At 39.9% G+C, this 26,125-nt stretch overlaps 1 protein-coding gene across 5 annotated transcripts in view; it reads left to right on the top strand.

Annotated features, from left to right (window-relative positions):
• Nucleotides 1–26,125, top strand: part of HTR2C (5-hydroxytryptamine receptor 2C) — a 720,745-nt gene that overhangs the window by 170,607 nt on the left and 524,013 nt on the right. The window lies entirely within an intron of this gene.

Raw genomic sequence — 26,125 nt, 5'->3', positions numbered from 1 at the left:
AACGTATCTACTATATTGCGGTCAGATAAGACTGCATTCAGCTGGTCGATCTCGTAGCTGACTGCTGCTCTACCTGATTGTAGACAGTCCTAAGTATTTGTGTAGAAAAGATGTCGGTGGCACTCAGTCTCACATTAAAAAGTCTTCTTTATTTAAGACATTTAAAATGTGGAAGTGGGGAAATGGGTCTCCTAACGAAAAACAGTTGTTTTGTGTCTCCCACAATGGTACCTGAACCCGTTCAAGTGTCGAAAGATGCGAAACGGCCACTGTTCGCTAGGAGACCGACGTCCCCAGTTCCACATTTTAAATGTCTGAATAAAGAAGAGACAGAGTGCCACCAAAATCTTTTCTTCGCAAATGCTCAGAATCTAATAAATATCCAGTACATTTTAGAGAAATCAAGATTTGAGGGAAATGTAACAGCCTAAAACTTGTCATTCCCTTATGGGTGAGATGTGCAGACCTTACAGATTCTGGCTCCTTTCAACCGGATACATTTATCTAGTCTGAGTGCTGTTGGGATGATTTTTGGATTTTATTTCCCTATGGGGTAGGGTGTCAACAAATGTATCCTGAGATATCAAGCCTAAATAGGTTTATTTGTCTATCTCTTTTTTTCTCTATCGAGTTTTCCTTGAAGAAATTGCACAGAACTGTTTGTGCATGTGACTTCTACAAAACTGAAAAAAATTATGCTAAAAAGGGTAAAAATAAAATTAGGTAGTTCAGTTTTTTAGTTCTTCCCAACTTTTTTTATCACACACCTTTGCGTTGCTTAATAAAGGACCATAAATGTTCTCTTTTCCATGATCACTCACTGAGAAGTAAAGTTTATATGATCTGACTTCAGTGATCTGACCTTCTATTGCAAGTTCAGTGTCTGCGCATCGCACTTCACTACCGAAATATTGAATTCCAGCTCGTGTCTTCTCTACAGTACATTGACCTTTGCAATATGTTCTGCATCATGCCCTTCAGTATGCCGCTATGACCAATCTATGTTCCATCAAGCAGTACGGAGCATAATGCTTCGTTACTGTCAGCTAATGCTGCTCAGACAGTTATGGTAAGAAACTAATAAGACATTTATATCACTCCTGGAATAAGAACTAAACTCCCTGTTAATTGCACTTGATACTGTACTAAATGCAAAAAGTAATTTGTAGTAAATACATTTTTACTTTATTTACGGTAACATTCATCTATTAGATTTTGATATGGTTCCTGAAAGTTGATGATTACACTCTGAACAGTGAGTGACAATATCTACAAAGCACTGTAGGATATGTTGATGGCTATAAATAAGCAGTAAATCAATAACAATAAATCATGTGAAGTTCTTTTATTTTTAAAGAGATCCGGTCACATCATATTAATGAATTATTGGCAAATCAGGAAAAATTTGAATTTCCATGTTCACCCTGCTTTTCTTGGGAATCTTTTTGCAAATTTAATGTTCCTTTATTATTCTCTGGGGTGTCACCAGACCCTAGAGCAAATTAAATGTAAAATGTAAAAAATAAAAATATAAGACACCCTCATTACTAACCCTGTCAGTTTAAGTAAAAAAACACACACTGAGCTGTCTTTTATTTGAACCAAAAACTCCATGACCCCTTTTATCCATTTATTAATATCCAATGAATAATAAAAAAACAAAGAAATCCTTACCTACAAACCAATAATCCGTATTTCACGTGATGAGCCCAACTTGCCTACATCTGGATGCATTGCTGAGTGGTGACATAAAATGCCACTGCTCAGCTCAGCATCCAGGAGACACTGAGCTGAGCATGAAAACGCAGCTTCAGTGCCGAGCGCTGACGTCAATAAGGTGACTGGAGTTCATAGCCGCTGAACTCCGGTTACTACACTGATGACACAGCTCACTGCAGTGAGAAAGTTATGCCTACTCCAGGCCAAAACTGGACTAGTTGGCATGGCCATGATACATAAAATTGTGTGGAGCAAGGCCACACCCTATAAAAGGTCGCACTCACTAGAGGGAGAGGGGCCTCACTCAATACAAGTGTATGGACCGAGGCCATGCCCACTAGTTGGGTTCTGGCCGGGAGTATGCATAAACGCATACATCACCGCCGTTCCCGGCTCAGAAACCGGTGAATCCTCGCAGCGCACAGAGGATTCAACCCCATTAACCTAAATTCCTGAATCAGTTTTTAATCTCATTTTAGACAACCCCTTTAACCTACACTGCTCAATCAGTTTTTAATAGTATTTAAATGTGACTGCATACATATTAATGTTCTATGTAACAAATAAGGAAAATTCCGCCGCAGAGCTCTGTAATTAAATGTATGAAATGACAGAAAAAAGCATAAAAGTTATGTGCTCTCAGGAACTCAAACAGGATTAACTTATCTGCGCTGCTGAATTCCTAAATCAATACAGATGGTTCAGAATACCGTATTAAAAGCAAATCCATAGATAGTCAGCAGAGCTGCAATGTTCTGTTATGTCTCTATACAATCTTGTTTTTACATCTGCTGCTCTACAACATCCTGCATATCTCAAAGTCATGATTTTCCCTTTTTTGGTGATTTGCAAGCTATTCAATATTTAGCAAAATTTCTGCTGTTTTGAAAAATGAGGTAAAGCACCAAATAGTAGACATATAAAACAAACTGTCAGCCTGTCGTCCAGTGTAAAGGTGGGCTACAAAATATAGAGATTTTACACTTTCATATAGCTTGGATAATGTGAGCAAGTGCAAAGTCTAAAAAATCTAAGCACCAATGCAATATTTTTAGCCATTTCAAGACCAAGATGTTTTCTCCATTCCTGACCATATTTTTGGGATCTCGAAAAACTTAGAGGGATAATTTTTGGACTTTTTTCCTTCATTTTAAAAAGCATAAAAAAAGTTTCTGTGCATTTGCTACCACACTTTACCATCTATTTACACATATACATATATGTTGATAGCAGTTGGACAATGCTAATTCTGTGTTTGAATTAAAGAGTTTCAAATGGGTTCAATACAGTTCTAGGCGTGCCATGTTCATTTTTCCAGACAATTTAGAGGCTAGGCAATTTAGTTATTTGCGGCAAATCAATCTTTGGGGGAAAATTTGTGAATCCTGGTGAATTTGATTTTCAAAAGATTCAATCATCTCTAGTGGATAACATGGTAAACTGTAGTATGTATTTGGCATACCATAGGTACATCTTCTATCCTGTTCCTGTGATGGTCACACAATCACATGACTGGTCACACATCATATCTCTGATAACTGTACTGTAACAGTAATGAGCCCAACGCCTTTGTGTCCATTGCACGACCAGGATTGATTTTTATCAGTGAAGCTTTTAGAAAATGCAGCCATCTGTGAAGAAAGTGTATCGGAATGTTTTTTAATTTGATTATACCTTACTTGGTTGGCCATTTGTTATATAACTTCTCTGCCAGGATAATTTTCACATCTGTGACTAACACAAGTAAGACCCGCATAACAAAATGAAAAAATATGTCCCCATACCCAAAAAGTCAATATATGGCTTGAAGAGAATCTGTCTCCAGGTTTCACAATGTAAATTGCTAAACTAGATCTCTTAGTTCTGGTTACATGCTTACTTTGAATAAACATGTCAGAATGACTGTGAAATCCTTTTTGAAAGTTGTCTTGTCTGACTTCAAAGCAATCATTTTATGAGTCCAGCCACAGCTGTTTTTCTAAATATTAGGATTATAGCGCAATTGTGACATGGATTTTCAAACTAAGTACACAAACCTCATCAGAACTAATATATTTATTTAATAATTAATTAATTTTCTATTATGCAGCATGGCAACAGATCCACTTTTTAAACCTTACAGTATATTATGCAGCACTTGGGGCTGACATACTAAAAATAAAAGGCTGTTTTTGTGGGTCTCACTTGCAGACAATAAAACTTTTCATGCTGCTCTCAAGTCCAGACCTTAGAGTTTAGCCTTACTGAGCATTTAAAGATACAAAATATTACATATGTCAGTTAAATGGTCAAAGGACCATTGTGTAAGACTAAAAGGGCGAATCACCAAACTCAAAGGTCATAGAATTTTTGCACACTTTGCAGGTGCACAAAATTTTTTAGACTTTTGTAATTTTTACCCCAGTCTTAGCCAGCTCTTCCAACTTTTCTAAGTTGAAGGGCACATGTGTGGTTTACAAATCATTATAATTTATATTATCACAAATGTGGTGTGAATTACAACAGAAATTTACTCCAGTCCCCAGCAGGAATAAATTTGTTGTAGTGGTGAATGGAAGCCAAAAAAGTCCCGAGAGCTTTTGCCTAACATTTTTTTTACAGCTTGTTGCCATGTCATCCAGAGCCTTACTGAGAATGTGTAGTTGCTACATTTCAGGCTGCGGAGTTAACTTTTGAGATCCTAGTCACCTCTCCTCAGTCCATTAATCTTTATACTACAGTTAGGCAGCTGCTCATCTACTCTCTCTATAAGCTCCGTTTCAGAGCTGCTGTTATCAGTCCTGCAAAATCTCAAATGCCTGACCCTTACATGAAGCGGTTTCCAGAGCTGATTTCCTAATTATTGCTCACTTTACTAAGTCATGTTCTTCTTGAAAGGGGACGTTATCTCTATATGCACATATAGTAATAACACTATAAATTTCAGAACAAGCCACTGACAGACTTGCTTATTTCTGAGCAGCACAAATGCTCAACCAAAGGCCAATGCTACTGGACCAAAATTGTTACTCAAGGATGGGCGTCTGTTCCTTATCATCAAGTAAGTGAAGAAACTGAAGAGCTGTGTGCTGATGAAGACAAATGTTGAGAATAACCCTTCATAGTGGTGTATGCCTCAATGTATTTTTCTCATCTTGGGGTGAGTTGAGGTTTATATTTACCCTTTAATCACCTTAACATAATTATGGTATGGTTTACCATAATTTTTCTTGAGTTTACAAGATGTTTACCAGGCTTTATGATGCTAGATCCATAGTAATTGGCTAATCTTTGGACTGTTTAATTCAGAAAATGTAGACTGTGAGCCCTCGTGGGAAGGGTCCACTCCCCTCCTGTACTTGTGTGTGCCTTGTTTTACTCATGTTTATTGTACTTGTCTATATTTGCCCCGTTCACATGTAAAGTGCCATGGAATAAATGGTGCTATAAAAATGAATAATAATAATAATAATAATAAAATGGTGATGGCAACAGGAATCATTATTTCATGAAACCCTGTTTTATTTAAAATTTAACATTCATATAATTTGTACCCAAATATTGAAATCATACAGTATTTTCTGTTGGTCAACATAAATAGTGCATACTTTATATAACATTATAATCATCTGATGTGAAAAATAACAAAACAAGGAAATAGGAGAAAAATGAGTCCTAAATATTGGATTATTGTGTAGTATATTTATTGTATATTTATGATGTTGAATGGCAATCGAAATTCAACGATTGAAATGGTTCAGGTGAAATAATAATTTATGTGCCGCCTGCGCTTTAGTTACTAGGACTTGTTTTCATTCTATTGTGTGTGAAATTACAGTAAATTGGTGCTTATCTGCAGGCTCCTATCCCATAGATCTCACACTTGCTCATCATTTCATTGTATTGTGTCATTAAACATTCTAATATCTTCTTGGAATCCATAAAAAGATATAAAGAAGAAATCAGCAGACAAGCACTGCCTTCCTGTCACAGGCATAATTAGAAGAATCTCTGAATGACATTTGCTGGCCCTATCAGACTGGCACAATAACAGTCCCTTTGGCTACTATAGCACTTTCACAGATGGCACTAACGTGTCTAGACAGCAAAAATGCTATGAATATGAAGATATAACGGGCAGGGCTTTACTCCAGGTTCACTCATCAGTATCGTAGTGAAAAATCTACTTAAATTTAAGGATGGATTTGATTGATTCTTATTGATATCCATGCCATATTTTTAAAAGAAATATATCCTTCTTATAAATGCGTTCACAGCCATTATGGACACAATAAAGATTATCGATTTTAGGATAGAAGTAAAAAAATAAACTTTTCAACAGTTGCGACCATTTTTCCCATTGCAATAATGCAACTTGCAAATACTTGTCTCCATGTTTACAGCCTACAAATAATCCTTATGTAATCTATTACAGTAGTAACATTTTTTTACTTGCATCTGTTCCCTTGTTTTGCAAACTTGCAGACAAAAGGAGTAAAATAAATTGAAAGGAGTAAAATATGGTTGCCCTATAGCATGAAACACTTGTTTCATTGTTTGTTTGGAACGTAAACACAAAATGCTAAGATATTTATAATCAAGGATATTTCAAATGAAGCTTTGTTTTCTTTTTTTTCAAACAATTAAAGCAATAAAAAAAACTGCAACTGTGCTTATACAGTGCTCAGCATTAGTGATGAGCGAGTATACTTGCTACTCGAGATTTCTCGAGCATGCTCAGGTGTTCTCCACGTATTTCGGCGTGCTCGGAGATGTAGTTTTTGTTGATGCAGCTGCATGATTTGCTGCTGCTAGACAGCTTGAATACATGTGGGGATTCCCTAACAAACAGGCAACCCCAACATTTATTCAAGCTGTCTAGCAGCCGCAAATCATGCAGCTGAGTCGACAAAAACTACATCTCCGAGCATGTTGAAATACTCGTAGACCACCAGAGCATGCTCAGGAAATCTCGAGTAACGGGTATACTCGCTCATCACTACTCCGCATAAATGAGTACACCATCATTGAAAAGTAGGAGTTTAATCAATATTTACTGAGTACAAAAGCATTTTTCCAAAATTTTGACAATGCTGAATTTCAAAAAACATGTTTTTAATCCATAATACAAAAGTAACATACATTTAATTACAAAATCTTCAGTTTTACTCAAATTAGTTGATGAAAAAATGAATACACCCCACATCTATACTACTGCATCTAGCATTTTGTATAAACTCAACGATTTTTAAGGCCAGCACCAAGTCTTCTAGGCATGGAATGAACAAGTTCATGACATATTACAACATCTATCTTTATCCTTTTTTAATGAACAGCTTCTTTTAGACCCTGGAGGGTGGATAGAGGGTGATGACAACTTGTCTATTCAGAATTTCCCATAGATGTTTGGTTGAGTTCATATCAGGAGACACTTGGCCGCTGAATCACTTTCAACCTGTTTTTAAAAAATGCAGCAGATGTGTGATTGGGGTCAGTCATGTTGGAAAAGTGCAGGCCTACCGTGGGCACAACAGACGCATGCACAATACAGCAGGGACTAGCCCAGCCCCCGAAATGGACATAACTGATAAGACTTTGTTTCAGGGTGGGGGCTGAGGTTTCGGCAGTGAGAAGAACCTCTGTCCGGATGACAACTCTTTTGAGTATCCCAGCATGTACTGAGGGCTTTCAAATGAAACATCATCAAAGAGGAAGTAGTAAAAAAAATAAAGCAGGTAGATAGTGTAGTAAGGACTTTTTAATTGATACATAATAGAAAAAATATTAGATTATTATATTATTACTTAAAAAACCCTCCCGCAACCAAAATTGCGCCGCTAATTATAGACCTGTCTCTAATCTTCCCTTTATCTCTAAACTCCTCGAACGCCTGGTCCACTCCCGTCTTACCCGCTATCTCTCAGATAACTCTCTTCTCGACCGTCTTCAATCTGGCTTCCGCTCTTTACACTCTACTGAAACTGCCCTCACTAAAGTCTCTAATGACCTACTAACAGCTAAATCTAATGGTCACTACTCCATGCTAATTCTTTTGGATCTCTCCGCAGCATTCGACACTGTGGATCATCAGCTCCTCCTCACTATGCTCCGCTCCATCGGCCTCAAGGACACCGTTCTCTCTTGGTTCTCCTCCTATCTCTCTGACCGATCCTTCACTGTATGTTTTGCTGGTTTCTCCTCCTCTCACCTTCCCCTTACTGTTGGGGTTCCTCAAGGATCAGTCCTAGGCCCCTCCTCTTCTCTTTGTATACTGCCCCTATTGGACAAACAATCAGTAGATTTGGTTTCCATTACCATCTCTATGCTGACAACACCCAATTGTACACCTCTTCTCCTGTTATCATGCCGACCTTTTTAGAAAACATCAGTGATTGTCTTACCACTGTCTCTAACATCATGTCCTCCCTCTATCTGAAACTGAACCTGTCAAAAACTGAACTCCTCGTGTTCTCTCCCTCTTCTAACCTACCTTTGCCTGACATTGCCATCTCCGTGTGTGGTTCCACCATTACTCCAAAGCAACATGCCCGCTGCCTTGGGGTCATCCTTGATTCCGAGCTTTCATTCACCCCCCACATCCGATCACTGGCTCGCTCTTCTTATCTGCATCTCAAAAACATTTCTAGAATTCGCCCTTTTCTTACTTTCGATTCTGCAAAAACTCTTACTGTCTCACTTTTTCATTCTCATCTGGACTATTGTAACTCTCTACTAATCGGCCTCCCTCTTACCAAACTCTCCCAGCTCCAATCTGTCCTGAATGCTGCTGCCAGAATCATATTCCTCACCAACCGTTACACCGATGCCTCTACCTTGTGCTAGTCATTACATTGGCTACCCATCCACTCCAGAATCCAGTATAAAACTACTACCCTCATCCACAAAGCACTCCATGGCTCAGCACCACCCTACATCTCCTCTCTGGTCTCAGTCTACCACCCTACCCGTGCCCTCCGCTCCACTAATGACCTCAGGTTAGCATCCTCAATAATCAGAACCTCCCACTCCCATCTCCCAGACTTTACACGTGCTGCGCCGATTCTCTCGAATGCACTACCTAGGTTAATACGATTAATCTCCAATCCCCACAGTATTAAGCGTGCCCTAAAAACTCATTTTTTTCAGACTTGCCTACCGCCTCAATGCATTAACCTAACCATCCCTGTGTGGCCCATTCAAAAAAAAAAAAAAACATAATCAGGTTCCTCTCATCATGTTCTCATATACTTTATGCAGTTAATAGCCCTCTATGTCTGTACTGCTACATACTTAGGCAGTTAACTGGTTCATGCAGCTTTACATGAACACCCGAGCCTTACACTATGGCTGGTCCAAATAACTAAAGCAATTGTTAGCATCCACCTCTCGTGTCTCCCCTTTTCCTCATAGTTTGTAAGCTTGCGAGCAGGGCCCTCATTCCTCCTGGTATCTTTTTTGAACTGTGATTTCTGTTATGCTGTAATGTCTATTGTCTGTACAAGTCCCCTCTATAATTTGTAAAGCGCTGCGGAATATGTTTACGCTATATAAATAAAAATTATTAATAATATTATTTATTAAATAGAGATTATGAATACAATTTTTGTTTCGGATCACGCCTCTAATACATATCCTAGACTTGATTAGATGGGTGTTGACTTACTGTGATAATACATCTCAGAATGGCTGCATATACTTCTCTGAAAATTGACCTGTCAGATAATAAATTGAGCAAATGAGTCGGACTGGAGGTCATCGTAATATCAAGATTATGCATTCATTCAAGATTTTGTGCATTCATAGGGATGTTAAAAGTAAATGCACCAATCTCATCAGGTCTTTTTAATAATGGATGCAGTGTGTATGGTGAATTATGGTGAGTGACAGATCTTCTCTCAGCGGATTTCTAACATAGGGGAAATCGTAATCATTGATCTATGTTGATGCTTCTGTTTTCTGGGAACTGTCTTGCAAACTAGGCTAAAAAAGGAAAGCCGTTTGCACTGATTTACGTAAAAAAGAACTTTATAGCAGTTTTAGTGTCATTCTCAAGCAGGACAAGGATGGATTACTATTACTTTCCTATATGGAAATTAAATATTGATCATTATAAGGACTGAGGTTAGGATCAGTCTTAGCAGAATTCTCAGTTTTTTTGGGGGTAGATATTTTGTAATGTAATGTGTATTATAATATTTTAGGTGGTAGAAATATGTGAATCCTAGCTGTGTATTGCTTTTTCATTTGTTGTGATGGATTTCATGCAAAACACAATCCATTTTGATAGCAGACAAAAAAAATTGCAGACATTCCAGACAAAAGAAATATCAAGTAATAATATGTCTGCCTCTCCTCATCATTAGATGGTTAATGCGTGTATTTTCCCATCTATTCAGAAAACACATCACTTGTCATATCTAGTGACAAACTCCAAAGGGAGGAAATAGTGTTTAGATCATTCCGAATGGGAACATGGTATGAAAGGGCCGGAAAAATATCCAGCAATTATCATTATGTTTTGCCAGTATTGCTTTGCAATGCTGGTTATAAAGATTCATTTCAGGACGTCAGATTCCATGTAGAATAAAAACTCAATAAAATGGGAATATGAAGTTATAATTATTTCGTGACATAATGAATATGTAAAATGAGAAGTTCTCCTACCTTGTCGAAGTCATATTTGTGGGTGGGGTGTTCTGACACATATAGAGAAGACATATCAGAAGAATCCCAGTGATCACCTAGACCTTGACTGAGCCTTCTCACTCTGTATGAAATTTAGCTGATGCAAAATTGAATACACGCCACATCAAAAACTACAACATTTAGTGTTTTGTATGACTTCCATGATTTTTAAGGATATCGCCAAGTCTTCTAGGCATGGAATGAGCAAGTTGGTGACTTATTGCAAAATCGACCTTTCCATTCTTCAAGAAGGACCTCTTTTAGAGCCTGGATGCTGGATGGAGAGTGATGACAAGGGCTGTTTTAAATATAGTGGGACCCTGGGCAAAAGTTTAAAGTGGGGCCCCAGATGCTCACATATTGTACCATCACACAGAAACATTTTGGTCAAATTTACATGTGCTGAGTTCAGGCCGTTAAACGAGCTTGATCAACAATATTGAAGTCATTCAACGCTTGTTTCTCGGCCACTTTACACCAGCTGAGGAAGAATGACGGGGACAGAGCAATCACTAGTAGATCAATCTGTCCCCACACAGCATCATGTTATCAGCAGCATATCTACAGTTTACACCGGGCGATGTGCTGCTGAGAGCAATGATTTTTGTTCCAGAATAAACAATCCACTTACTTGATTAAGAGGCAGCATTTTGCTTGCTTAGTTTAATACACCCCATAGTCCTCCACATAGTATAATACACCCCAAAGTCCTCCACAAAGTATAATGCACCCTATAGTCCTCCATATTGTATAATGCACACCCCATCGTCCTCCATATAGTATAATGTGCTCAATATCCCTCCATACACTTTAATACACTCCTCATAGTCCACCGTATAGTATAATTCACTCCCCATAGCCCTCCATATAGTATCATGCACCTCATAGTCATCCAAATTGTATAATTTTTAACCATAGTCATCCATATAGTATAATGTGCCCCATATCCCTCCATATACTGTAATACACTCCTCATAGTCCTCCACATAGTACAATCCCCCCAAATCCTCCACATAGTATAATGTACCCCATAGTTCTCCATATTGCATAATGCACACCCCATAGTCCTCCATATAATTATAATGTGCCCCATATCTCTCCATATTCTTTAATACACTCCTAATTGTCCTTCATATAGTATAATACACTTCCCATAGCCCCCTATAGAGAATATTTCACCCCATAGTCCTCCATCAATGATTATGATGAAAAAATGGAAAGATAATGAGCACAATAGGGTCTTATCTGGATTAAAAAAGAGAAGTTAAATCAAAGAATATGCTTACCTTCAAAGGTTGTGAAAAGCAAAACACCTGTGAACGCTGAAGACTGGCTGCTGCAGATACACAAGAGAAAATTTCATGTGGGAATGGAGAAAGTGGAGATGAACCCGTGCTGCCAGTAGTAAAACTATTTCTGTGCTTTATCCTGAAGAAGAGGCAGGTGTGCTTTGAAATGTGTTGATAAATAAAAGATGCATTTATACTTTCAAGGTTTTTCTGCCACATTTTTACTACTTACACTTAGGTAGGAAAAAGGGATCATCCCCACGCTGCCGCAAGAAGAATTCCAAAAATTGTAGAGGTTTCAACGTGGTTTGTTCTACGCGTTTCAGCGTTCAGGTGACCCCTTCATCAGGACTACCCACAAATATTGTAGAGGTTTCAACGTGGTTTATTCTACGGGTTTCAGGGTTCAGGTGACCCCTTCATCAGGACACAATATTTGTGCGTATCCTGATGAAGGGGTCACCTGAACGCGCAGAATAAACCACGTTGAAACCTCTACAATTTTTGGAATTCTTCTTGCTGCAGCGCGGGGATGATCCTTTTTTCCTACCTAAGTGTATGTTTCAATCAGGTCTTGCACTTAACTGTGGATCCGCAGCAGCCGCCATTAATATATGTCATTCCTTCACTCTCACCAGGTGAGTAGTTCTCTTGGTGGGCAACTCTGTGTAACATTTGATAAGACCCTATTTGCGCTTTTGTGTCTCCCTCTTTTCTCTGACTAGCATTTTTACTACTGGCAGAGCGGTTTCATCTCCTCTTTCCCCAGTCGCACATGATACCATCAATGACATGTAGCTTCCCGACCTCAGTAGCACTCATGCAGCCCCACATAGACAATGCCACCATTATGTTTCACTATAGGCACCATCATGGAGGTCATACAAAACACTAAATGTAGCTTTTGATGTGGGTTGGAAACAAAGAAATGTCCAGTCTTGTTAAAATTTTGGAAAAAATTGTATTCTGTAAATTCTTCTTAAAATTTTAACTTTTCAAAGGGGGGGTGTACCCATTTATACTAAGAACTGTACATATAAAATCCACATGTATTCTTTCCTGAGATGACACTTTTAAAGTTCATCACTGCCACATTGAATGCAGGGAGAAAAGCAAGTCATTGTAGTTTTTCTGTTAGAAGGTGTTTGTTCTCATTTCTGGAAGATGGGAGAACCATCTCCATGTACAGAAGAATACTGTTTTTCTTTACCATGCAGAGTCAGACCACAGAGGTCTTTTATTTAACTGCAAAACAAACAATTGCAAGCAATTTCCTTTCTCTTTGTACTGTACATATGCTTGACTCCGGTTTTTATATGAAAATATGGTGATTAGAAAATATGATGAAAATCCATTTTTTATCAGAAGGTTTAAAAGTAATCTTCAAAACAACGGGAGATTTAATTTCTAACATTCTCTGAGCAGCTTAAAAACTCGGCATTTAAATACAAATGAAATGTACTTCCATAAATCTCTTCACAGTCTCGCTTTGCCATTTTGACTGATTCTTAACAGAAATATTACTACATCATTCGTTGTACTTAATACCAAACTACTGTATGTACAATGCTGAAAATGAAGATGAAATTAATGACAATCTTCTGGAGCAGCAAATAAACCATTAATCAAGTTTTAAACAACAATGATTAACGTGACTGAATTTATTATTGTGCAATTCTGTAGACAGACGGTAAAAGTCTTTTAATCCTGCATTAAGATAACAACTCATGCATTCAATTTTAGTTTTATTAAATGTATTTAACCGATCACTTATTTCAATAAACCTTACTTAGACTTATAGTACAGATTACAGTTAAGCAAATTGATTCTATGCAATTTGACTTAATGTAAGTAGGTCCCAGGATTTTCAAACAATTTGCGCAAGTTGCCAAAATAAAGTCTACTGCTATTTTACACATTGCAGAAGATTTCATCAGCCACCGAAGTCTCACATAACTGCACAACACAACATTCCTTGGACTAACCCAAAATGCCTAGCAGGTATCACATCGCATAATGTAACACAGACAAACAAGAAGTACTCTAATGGGCCTGTCTAAAAGTAGAGGCAGGGAATGCAGCAGCCATTTAAATAGGCAAGCGTGAGCATGTCACATCTTACAGCTCAGCAATATAGGTAGGAAGAGAATGTCATAAAACAGTAGACAAATACTCTTAACCCATTACTTGCCAAATTAAAGTTTTTACAAGTACGGATTTTTCAGAAAAGGGCATCCCAATATTCAATTAAAAATGACAATGACATGATTTCCTATTTTGAAAATATTCATTTTACAAACACAACACAGAAAATTGGACCTAATTATAAAAATTATAAAATCTTAGTTGCTAGAAGCTAAAGATTAGGCGTCCCAAAAAAAGACATTGGTAGATAGTGAGTTAAGGCCATGTCATTCCGACATTAAATTTTTTTTCACGTACAAGAGAATTCAATTGACTATTCTGATTAGAGCCTGGTGTGGTACAAGTGTCATCTGATTTTCTCATGCAAGAAGAACTTGAAAAAAAGAAAAGAAAATTCTCCATCTTCATTGTGACAGTCCCCTTAAAAATTGGACTGCACTCGGATATCATCGAAATGCAGACCAATTTTTTCCTCATGATTCTCACCTACTGATCAATCAAAATTGGACATGTCTCCAATAATTTCTGTGGACCACTCAGTCTGAGGAAATAAATCGGACATGTGAATGGTGCACAGACTATCACAAGTCCGAGTGGTATCTGTGAAAAACACAGATAGCACTTGTGTGCGAAAATTGGATATCTGAATGAGGCCTAACAATAACAATAAGGACCGCTGCTTCACTGAAGAAGATGACTATAGTTGACTGTGAATAATACAGATATTCAATCTATAGGCGCCGAGAGATAGCAGAGGGGCCAGACTCAGTGTGATTGATCAGTGATATGGTGATCATTTTCTTGCTGCATTTGAATTACAATCATCCATTTTTTCATCATTGTTAATGCAGTATAAAGCAGTACCAAGACGGCACAATATTTTCTTAAGAGATTAAAGGGAGGGTGCCGTGATTTTAGTTTTTGTATTAATAATTATTGATTATACAATCAATTATTTTTAATACAAAAGTAAATGTACCTCTTTCATACTTTTTTATTTATTCACTTTTACATTCACCACTGGAGGCCGCCATTTTCATTAGTGTGGGTGTAAGTGTCTGGGCACGACACTTGCACACCTCACTTACGGCAGCCATGTACATAGGAGCCAACGGTCGGGCTCCGACCCCATCTCCTGCCTCTCAGCTGTGACTTGGCCACGCCCACTGAGCTGCCGCGTCACAGCTGTGAGAGGAGATCGCGGCCATTTTGTTTATTTCCCTCTGCCATCGCACACACAGCTCAGTGCGTGCGATGGCAGATGCTGCTGCTGGGAGAAGCTGCTGCCGAGGGTCCAGGGTAAATATCTGCAGCGAGGAGCTGTGATTGCAGCCTGTACTTAGTATTACATTACAGGCTGCAATCACTGCCGACCTGTTCAGAGCAGAGCAGGGAGATCGTCACACTGCTCTGCCCTGAACATGACTCAGCACTTCCTGGTAGAGGAAGGAAGGTAAGTACAGCGTTTTTATTTTCTTATGCATCTACCACTGCTACCAGCCCCTATATACCACCTAGCACTGCCTGCCTGCCTCTGTATACCACTGCCTGCCTCTGTATACCACTGCCTGCCTCTGTGTACCACTGCCTACCTCTGTATACCACTGCTGCCTGCCTCTGTATACCACTGCCTGCCTCTGTATACCACTGTCTGCCTGCCTCTGTATACCACTGCTACCTGCCTGCCTCTGTATACCACTGCTACCTGCCTGCCTGCCTCTGTATACCACTGCCTGCCTCTGTATACCACTGTCTGCCTGCCTCTGTATACCACTGCTACCTGCCTGCCTCTGTATACCACTGCCTGCCTCTGTATACCACTGCCTGCCTGCCTCTGTATACCACTGCTACCCTGCCTGCCTGCCTCTGTATACCACTGCCTGCCTCTGTATACCACTGCCTGCCTCTGTATACCACTGCTACCTGCCTGCCTGCCTCTGTATACCACTGCCTGCCTCTGTATACCACTGCCTGCCTGCCTCTGTATACCACTGTCTGCCTGCCTCTGTATATCACTGCTACCCTGCCTGCCTGCCTCTGTATACCACTGCCTGCCTCTGTATACCACTGCTACCTGCCTGCCTCTGTATACCACTGCCTGCCTCTGTATACCACTGTCTGCCTGCCTCTGTATACCACTGCCTGCCTGCCTCTGTATACCACTGCTACCCTGCCTGCCTCTGTATACCACTGCCTGCCTCTGTATACCACTGTCTGCCTGCCTCTGTATACCACTGCCTGCCTGCCTCTGTATACCACTGCTACCCTGCCTGCCTACCTCTGTATACCACTGCCTGCCTCTGTATACCACTGTTTGCCTGCCTCTGTATACCACTGCCTGCCTCTGTATACCACTGTCTGCCTGCCTCTGTATACCACTGCTACCTGCCTGCCTCTGTATACCACTGCCTGCCTCTGTATACCACTGCCTGCCTCTGTATACCACTGCCTGCCTGCCTCTGTATACCACTGCCTGCCTGCCTCTGTATACCACTGCTACCCTGCCTGCCTCTGTATACCACTGCCTGCCTCTGTATACCACTGCCTGCCTCTGTATACCACTGCCTGCCTCTGTATACCACTGCTACCTGCCTGCCTGCCTCTGTATACCACTGCCTGCCTCTGTATACCACTGTCTGCCTGCCTCTGTATACCACTGCCTGCCTCTGTATACCACTGTCTGCCTGCCTCTGTATACCACTGCTACCCTGCCTGCCTGCCTCTGTATACCACTGCCTGCCTCTGTATACCACTGCTACCTGCCTGCCTCTGTATACCACTGCCTGCCTCTGTATACCACTGTCTGCCTGCCTCTGTATACCACTGCCTGCCTCTGTATACCACTGTCTGCCTGCCTCTGTATACCACTGCCTGTCTGCCTCTGTATACCACTGCCTGCCTCTGTATACCACTGCCTGCCTCTGTATACCACTGCCTGCCTGCCTCTGTATACCACTGCCTGCCTGCCTCTGTATACCACTGCTACCCTGCCTACCTCTGTATACCACTGCCTGCCTCTGTATACCACTGTCTGCCTGCCTCTGTATACCACTGCCTGCCTCTGTATACCACTGTCTGCCTGCCTCTGTATACCACTGCCTGCCTGCCTCTGTATACCACTGCCTGCCTGCCTCTGTATACCACTATCTGCCTCTATATACCACTGCTACCTGCCTCTATATACACCTACCACTGCTACCCGTGTACTGTGTCCTCAACAGTCAGTATCACACAGGACAGGATTAGATACACGGCTCAGTAGTCGGTATCACACAGGACAGGATTAGATACACGGCTCAGCAGTCGGTATCACAGGACAGGATTAGATACACGGCTCAGCAGTCGGTATCACAGGACAGGATTAGATACACGGCTCAGCTGTCGGTATCACACAGGACAGGATTAGATACACAGCTCAGCAGTCAGTATCACAGGATAGGATTAGATACACGGCTCAGCTGTCGGTATCACACAGGCCAGGATTAGATACACGGCTCAGCAGTCAGTATCTAATCCTCTCCTATGCACTCCTCTCCTCCCTGCGTGTCTTTCCTCAATGTGGTTTATTATTTTTGTTGTGGGAGATGAGGGAGTCGGGGATTATGCGTTCGGTATGGTTTAAAAAAGATTAATAAAGGACTTTATTCTGGCCGAGTCTTTATTTACAATACAACTATAGGATTAGTAATGGATGGGTGCCTTATAGACGCCTCTCCATTACTAAGCCGTGGGCTTGATGTCACCGGACAATATGGAGGTGACATTAACCCCACAAATATGAACCCCACTTGCTACCGCTACAGGGTAAGTGGAAATTGCCAGGCAAAGCGCCAGAAAAGGCGCATGTAAAAGGCGGCTGAGAGCTGATGTTTTTAGCCTGGGGGGGGACAGTATCCATGGCCCCTTCCTAGGCTATTAATGTCAGCCCGCAGCTGTCTGCATAATATTTGATGGTTATTAATTATAAGGGGGCCCCACGTCTTTTTTTGGGGGGTGTCCCCCATTTTAATAGCCAGTAAAGGCTATAAGTATACAGTTGCGAGCGTGTGAGTGAGCACACCCTCCCACCCACAGACCAGTACACTGCTGTCCTGAAATACTGTGCTCCTGTCACCCTGCTCCTTCCACCATACGTCTCTCACCTCCCTAGAGCAGCACAATACCACATGGATCACGTATAATGCCGATATATATATATATATATATATATATATATATATATATATATATATATATATATATATATACTCCCATAAAGACCACACATTATGCCGGGATATTATAATATATATATAATATCACACATTATGCCGCCAAGTATTGTGTGATCTATGTGACGGTATTATATGTGATCTATATGGCAATATTATGTTTGCTCAGTGTTGTGGAATGATGTAAAAACTATATGACGGTGGTATATGAGAACTATATTGTGGGATTATGTGTGATCTATGTGGAAGTACTAGGTGAGAATTATATGGCGGTATTATGTGTGATCTATATGGTGGTATGTGAGAACTGTATGACAGTATTGTGTGATCTATTTGATAGTATTGTGTGTGATGTATATGGCGGTATTATGTGTGATCTATATGGTGGCATTATGTGAGAACACTATGGCAGTATTATCTTCAGAAAGCGGACCCATTCTATGGTGGTTCTGGCTGAGCACCTGCACGCGGGTCTGGGGTAATAGAGGGGGCAGCATGACCTCCAGTTAGGTGCAGTCAGGGCTAGTGAGGCAGCTGAAGAGAGGGGTCTCATTTTTATCATTACTCTATGGCTACATTTCATTCCCAGCGTCACCCCGTACTTCGCCTGACGTCTCACTTTCACACATCGCCAGGACAGGATTGAGAAGACAGGATCTGAGGAGGGGATTGGGGTCTTTGCATGCAAAGTCTGGATCAGAACAGGCCATCAATCTGCAGAAATGTTTCCTGGATTTCTGTGGAGCAGACGGTCCATCCATGTGTATAAAAGACAGCGTTCTATGTACAATCCCTGGCTGCTCCGCGCACCAAACAGGGGGCCCCCATAGACCAGCACACTGCTCTCCTGAAATACTCTGTGCTGCTGTCACCCTGCTCCCTCCACCACATATCTCCCAGAATCCTTGCTGCCTGCCATCCTCGGTGACTGTCTACTTGTCAGTACAAGGCTGCCGTCACACGTTCAGTATTTGGTCAGTATTTTACCTCAGTATTTGTAAGCAAAAACCAGGAGAGGGTGATAAATGCAGAAGTGGTGCATATGTTTCTATTATACTTTTCCTCTATTTGTTCCACTCCTGGTTTTGGCTTACAAATCCTGATGTAAAATACTGACCAAATACTGCTAGTGTGATGGCAGCCTTACTCTGCAGTCACCAACAAAATGGCTGCTCACTGGGTTCCTGAATATCATCCTCTTATCCCTTAGCAAACACCTAGAAGGGAAGGAGAGGAGACATCACACAAATGTCAGCAGACTCCGCCCATAATTACTGCAGTGCAGTAATGTGAGCTAGTTGTACACTAGGTTTTTCTGAAATTTCAGCAGCTGCTCCCCCTAGTGGTTAAAAGTGGAAATTCCAAAACTTTTCAAATTATTTTTCATATTTTACTAAATTATAAACAAATGAAAATATTTTTAAAGAAAATTTAAACATTAATTCTTTACATTTTTACAATTGCTGTAAAAAATTTTTTTTATGGCACCTTCCCTTTAAATCTGAAATCAGAGCTGGTGTGCTTGCTAGATAGAAGCAACTATACTGAGTCTTTGCATATATATATATATATATATATATATATAGTATATTTTACTACAGAAGAAAATTACTTAAAATCATGTAGCTACCTAGCATTTCTTATTGCATGTTTTTGGGGAGGAAGATTGAATTTTGTTGAAAAGAGATAACATAAAACTGCATGTTTGTTCTTGTACACCTGTTTTACTAATGCAATTTGACAGCAATTCATGCCACACCTATACTGCTGCCTGCTGCCATCTTTTGCTTTTTGTAAGTGTACCTAAATATAGCTGAAAAAGGGGCAGCACCGCTTACCGTCCCAGGTTTCTGAACAAATGAACTACACGATGCAGGAAGCCCATGTAGCAAAGATGTTGGCAACACAGGTGCAAAATACCAAATAGACAGCCACTCCCCACCTATCAATTAATGGGGGGTGACTGCTTACTATTCATTTGCACAATAAAGGCCTGTATAGGGCTCTGTTCACATAAAGGTAATGCATAATGTCTGGTTCTCAGCTTATTAGTCACACCCATACTATTTGGTTAGGCGGGCTGGCCAGCATTCTCTCAATGTATCCCAGTGTGAACACCCCTGTATACAAAACCAAAACATGCTGGGCTTGGCTGCACCAACATCTTTGCTACATGGACTGGCTGCAATCTGTAGTGCACTTGTTCAGAAACCAGTGCTGCCCCTTTTTCAGCTGTATTTTTGAAGGATTTTCAGTCCTCTTTTGTGGCTTTGCTACTAGTTCTGTAAGTGTACCGACCTGACATTTCTTGTTAGATCCTTTTATGCAAGGATTATATAACTGTGGTTGAAAATATTGTCAAAACGTAATTATAGTGTTGTACAAAATGTTTGGTTAAAGAAAATATGACAATGGTAATAATGGACAGAGTACTGGATAAAAAAACAAAAGCTAAGAATGTGGGATCTGCTACATTATATTACATTTCTAATTGGAGGTATTTGCTAACATTAATTATTATTATTACACCTACTACATATAAGAATAGGGTCTTGGAGATGGGAATACCCCTTTAATGACATTTTATAAAATGTGTTATTTATTTTATTGCATTTTTAGGGAAGGTGCGATAATTAAGAAAATGGCATTTCAATTTTTTTTCTTTAGAGCATTCACTCTATGGAATAAATAATTTTATGTATTTATAGATTGGACTTTTGCAGAAATTATGAGAGAAAATATATATTTTTGTGTTATTTGTGTTGAGAAAGGCGGAATATTCAAACTGGAATGCTTTTTCAAACTTTTTTTAATTATCTTCACTTTTAGGCTGCCTTCACACTAGCAGTATTTGGTCAGTATTTTACATCAGTATTTGTAAGCCAAAACCAGGAGTGGGTGATAAATACAGAAGTGGAGCATATGTTTCTATTATACTTTTCCTCTATTTGTTCCACTCCTGGTTTTGGCTTACAAATACTGATGTAAAATATTGACCAAATACTGCTAGTGTGACGGCAGCCTTAGTCTTGAACCTACAATACAGTTTGGCATGCAGTGAAAATCAGGGTTGCCTACAACAAGGCTTCACCGAATTAGTAACATAACTGTAATATAGGCCTTCAACAGCCTCATTCCCTACCTGGGTTCACACTCAAAAAAGACTGCTGACCAAATTTTGACAGTAGCAGTTATGCGGTTATACAGCAGGGATCAGAGCTAGCTCCGATTGCTGCTGCGAGATGCAGGTGCTGGCTGTACAACAGAAGGCACCTGCTGTGTGTGGAATTCCTGAGACCATTCCAAATACCAGCTTCTGACATAGGACCTACTATTATGTCCTATGTCAGGACAGGAAAGGGTTTATAAATTTAATTTCAATATGCTCAGTATTTTAAAATGTTCTTGCTATCCATACCGGGAAAGACTATATTGGAGACATATAACTCCTTCATAGGATATTTAGAATAACAATCTGAGTAAAAAAAAAAAACATGCTAACTTTTGACGATGAATATTTGTAAAAACACTTTATAGAAACCAGTTTCCTAAAGTGGACCTATCACCAGGTCCAAAGTGGCCAGTTTTTTTGCTCTTCTTTAATTCTCCCTGCTCCCGAGTATTCTTTTTTTTTTCTAAATCCTCCATACATTTCCATAGATATGAATTTTTTATTTAGTAATTCTTTTTATGGTCTTTTCTAAAAGGTTGTTGCTCAAAGGGTAAGGCCAGCGTCACACACAACGTATAAAACTACGGTCCATTTTTTACTGATCAAATACGCAGAAATGTTCCCTGAACAGTGATCCATATGTTATCTGTTGGCAAGGTGTGGCTGCGTATTTTGTGCATGTAAACCTCCGTATGGCATCCGTACGGTGAGATTTTCTCTCCAGCTTGCAAAATGGACATATAATGGATCCATGGGCTCAAATATTCGTGAAAACATATATGCAGTCTATATATATATATATATATATACAGTACAGACCAAAAGTTTGGACACACCTTCTCATTTAAAGATTTTTCTGTATTTTTATGACTATGAAAATTGTAAATTCACACTGAAGGCATCAAAACTATGAATTAACACATGTGGAATTATATACTTAACAAAAAAGTGTGAAACAACTGAAAATATGTCTTATATTCTAGGTTCTTCAAAGTAGCCATCTTTTGCTTTGATGCCTGCTTTGCAAACTCTTGACATTCTCTTGATGAGCTTCAAGAGGTAGTCACCGGGAATGGTCTTCCAACAATCTTGAAGGAGTTCCCAGAGATGCTTAGCACTTGTTGGCCCTTTTGCCTTCACTCTACGGTCCAACGCACCCCAAACCATCTCGATTGGGCTTAGGTCTGGGACTGTGGAGGCCATGTCATCTGGCGTTAGACCCCATCACTCTCCTTCTGGGTCAAATAGCCCTTACACAGCCTGGAGGTGTGTTTGGGGACATTGTCCTGTTGAAAAATAAATGATGGTCCTACTAAACGCAAACCGGACAGAATAGCATGCCGCTGCAAGATGCTTGGGTAGCCATGCTGGTTCAGTATGCCTTCAACTTTGAATAAATCCCCAACAGTGTCACCAGCAAAGCACCCCCACACCATCACACCTCCTCCTCCATGCTTCACGGTGGGATCCAGGCATGTAGAGTCCATCCGTTCACCTTTTCTGCATCGCACAAAGACACGGTGGTTGGAACCAAAGATCTCAAATTTGGACTCATCAGACCAAAGCACAGATTTCCACTGGTTTAATGTCCATTCCTTGTGTTCTTTAGCCCAAACAAGTCTCTTCTGCTTGTTGTCTGTCCTTAGCAGTGGTTTTCTAGCAGCTATTTTACCATGAAGGCCTGCTGCACAAAGTCTCCTCTTAACAGTTGTTGTAGAGATGTTTCTGCTGCTAGAACTCTGTGTGGCATTGACCTGGTCTCTAATCTGAGCTGCTGTTAACCAGCGATTTCTGAGGCTGGTGACTCGGATAAACTTATCCCCAGAAGCAGAGGTGACTCTTGGTCTTCCTTTCCTGGGGCGGTCCTCATGTGAGCCAGATTCTTTGTAGCGCTTGATGGTTTTTGCAACTGCACTTGGGGACACTTTCAAAGTTTTCCCAATTTTTTCGGACTGACTGACCTTCATTTCTTAAAGTAATGATGGCCACTTGTTTTTCTTTACTTAGCTGCTTTTTTCTTGCCATAATACAAATTCTAACAGTCTATTCAGTAGGACTATCAGCTGTGTATCCACCAGACTTCTGCACAACACAACTGATGGTCCCAACCCCATTTATAAGGCAAGAAATCCCACTTATTAAACCTGACAGGGCACACCTGTGAAGTGAAAACCATTCCCGATGACTACCTCTTGAAGCTCATCAAGAGAATGCCAAGAGTGTGCAATGCAGTCATCAAAGCAAAAGGTGGCTACTTTGAAGAACCTACAATATAAGACATATTTTCAGTTGTTTCACACTTTTTTGTTAAGTATATAATTCCACATGTGTTAATTCATAGTTTTGATGCCTTCAGTGTGAATTTACAATTTTCATAGTCATGAAAATACAGAAAAATCTTTAAATGAGAAGGTGTGTCCAAACTTTTGGTCTGTACTGTATATATATATATATATATATATATATATATATATATATATATATATATATATATATATTTGTATTTCATATAGAGCTAGATATCATAAAGGACGGTAATTCAATTGCCGGCTTTTGCTAACTCCTTATCAAACCTGACAGGATATAAGACATGGTTTACATACATTAAACCATTTCATATCCATCAGATTTATACACATTCCTCACTAATAATGTTAGTAGTTTGTGTGTGCAAAATTTTGGAGATCTAGGTGTTAAAATAAAAGGTTAAATCACAGAAAAAGCTGGTGTGGGCTCCCGCGCAATTTTCTTCGCCAGAGTGGGAAAGCCAGTGACTGAGGGCAGATATTAATAGCCTAGAGAAGGACCATGGTTATTGGCCCCCCTGGCTAAAAGCATCTGCCCCCAGCCACCCCAGAAAAGGCGCATCTGTAAGATGCGCCTACTCTGGCACTTAGCCACTCTCTTTACACTCCTGTGCAGTGGTGGGATATGGGGTAATAAGGGGTTAATGTCACTTTGCTATTGTAAGGTGACATTAAGCCTGGTTAATAATGGAGAGATGTCAATAAGACACCTATCCATTATTAATCCAATATTAGTAAAGGGTTAAAAATACACGCACACATTAAGAATAAAGTATTTTAATGAAATAAATAAACACATGAGATTTATTATCTTTATTGTACGCTCAATCCAACTGACAACCCTCGTTCTTCTGTAGAAAAAGGGGGGCACAGTTTCAATGACGGCACCGCAAGTCCCTGAAGCTACATTAATATCATTTCATTAATTCCCCAGTCTTTTACAGCCAGGAGCAGTGGCATTAGCACCGCTCCTGGTTGTAACTGGTTTAACCCCTTGAGATGGATTTACATCGTGGCACATGACTGTACAGCGGACAGGTATGGGATATTGTTGCTTTTTTATTTACCTTTTTTTTACAGGAGAACGAGGGTTGTCAGTTGGATTGAGCGTATAATAAAGATAATGAAACCCCATGTGTTTATTTATTTCATTAAAATACTTTATTCTTAATGTGTGTGTGTATTTTTAACCCTTTACTAATATTGGATTAATAATGGATAGGTGTATTATTGACATCTCTCCATTATTAACCAGTCTTAATGTCACCTTACAATAGCAAGGTGACATTAACCCCTTATTACCCCATATCCCACCACTACAGGGGAATGGGAAAAGAGTGGCTAAGTGCCAGAAAAGGTGCATCTTACAGAAACGCCTTTTCTGGGGTGGCTGGGGGCAGATGTTTTTAGCCAGGGGGAGCAATAACCATGGTCCCTCTCTAGACTATTAATATCTGCCCTCAGTCAATGGCTTTCCCACTCTGGCGGAGAAAATTGTGCGGGAGCCCACGTCAGTTTTTTCCGTAATTTAACCCTTTATTTTGACGCCTAGAGCTCCAAAATTTTGCACACACAAACGACCAACATTATTAGTGAGGAATGTGTAAAAATTTAATGGATATGAAATGGTTTACTGTATGTAAACCATGTCTCATATCCTGTCGGGTTTGGTAAGGAGTTATCAAAAGCCGACAATTGAATTACCGGCTTTTATGCTATCTAGCTCTGTATTAAATCTAAATATATATATGTGTCAATGACATATATATATATATATATATATATATATATATATCTATATATATATATATCTATTCTGTGTGTAGACATTTATTTTATCTATTCTATTCTAACCTGTCAGTGTGATTTTACTGTACACCGCACTGAATTACCGGCTTTTCTATAGGACACCGATGCCTATTTCTCACAAGGCAGACGTGTGGTCCATGTGTAATCTGTATTTTTCTCTCTCCCATAGACTTTCATTGGTGTATTTTTCTTGGAATACGTTGACAATAGCAGCATGCTGCAATTTTCTCAGCCCGTTAAATATGGCCGAGAAATATACGGTTGATGGGAGCTGCCCCATAGAGAAACATTGGTCCTTGTGCAATGCGTTGTTTTTGCGCCTCTCCCTCGTCCATATTTCTCTCTAGTGTGACTCCGGCCCAATAATAAAGCCTAAAAGCCTAAAGGTCACGCCTTTACGGAATCCTCCAAGTCATGCCCCCTTGTAGAGATCTTTGAAATCAGCACTATATAAAATGTCCCAAATCTCTGGAACTGTAAGTTGGAAAAACAAAGTATGGCATTCTCAATGGACCAGTAGGAAGAAAACGAATAAAAACTGGTCTTTTTTTGCATCTTTAAACAATATTATTGGCCGTATTATTTTCTGTAAAACATCTGACAATATTTCTCAAAATAAAGTACCAATATAAAACCCTCACATAATATAGGCTGCTAGTGTCAGACTAGGGTGCCAAGGGCCCACCAGTAGCCAACTCCACAGCTCCACTTTTCAGCTACATGCAAATGTGACATTATCCTCAATCACAAATTTATATAACAATGAACGGGGTAGATTGTTACATGAATAAGATGCCGCCTTTATCTGTA

Source organism: Ranitomeya variabilis, chromosome 2 (genome assembly GCF_051348905.1).
Source record: "Ranitomeya variabilis isolate aRanVar5 chromosome 2, aRanVar5.hap1, whole genome shotgun sequence".
Lineage (NCBI taxonomy): Eukaryota > Metazoa > Chordata > Amphibia > Anura > Dendrobatidae > Ranitomeya > Ranitomeya variabilis.
The sequence above is the reverse complement of the archived record's forward strand: the minus strand, read 5'-3'. Positions and strand labels throughout refer to the sequence as shown.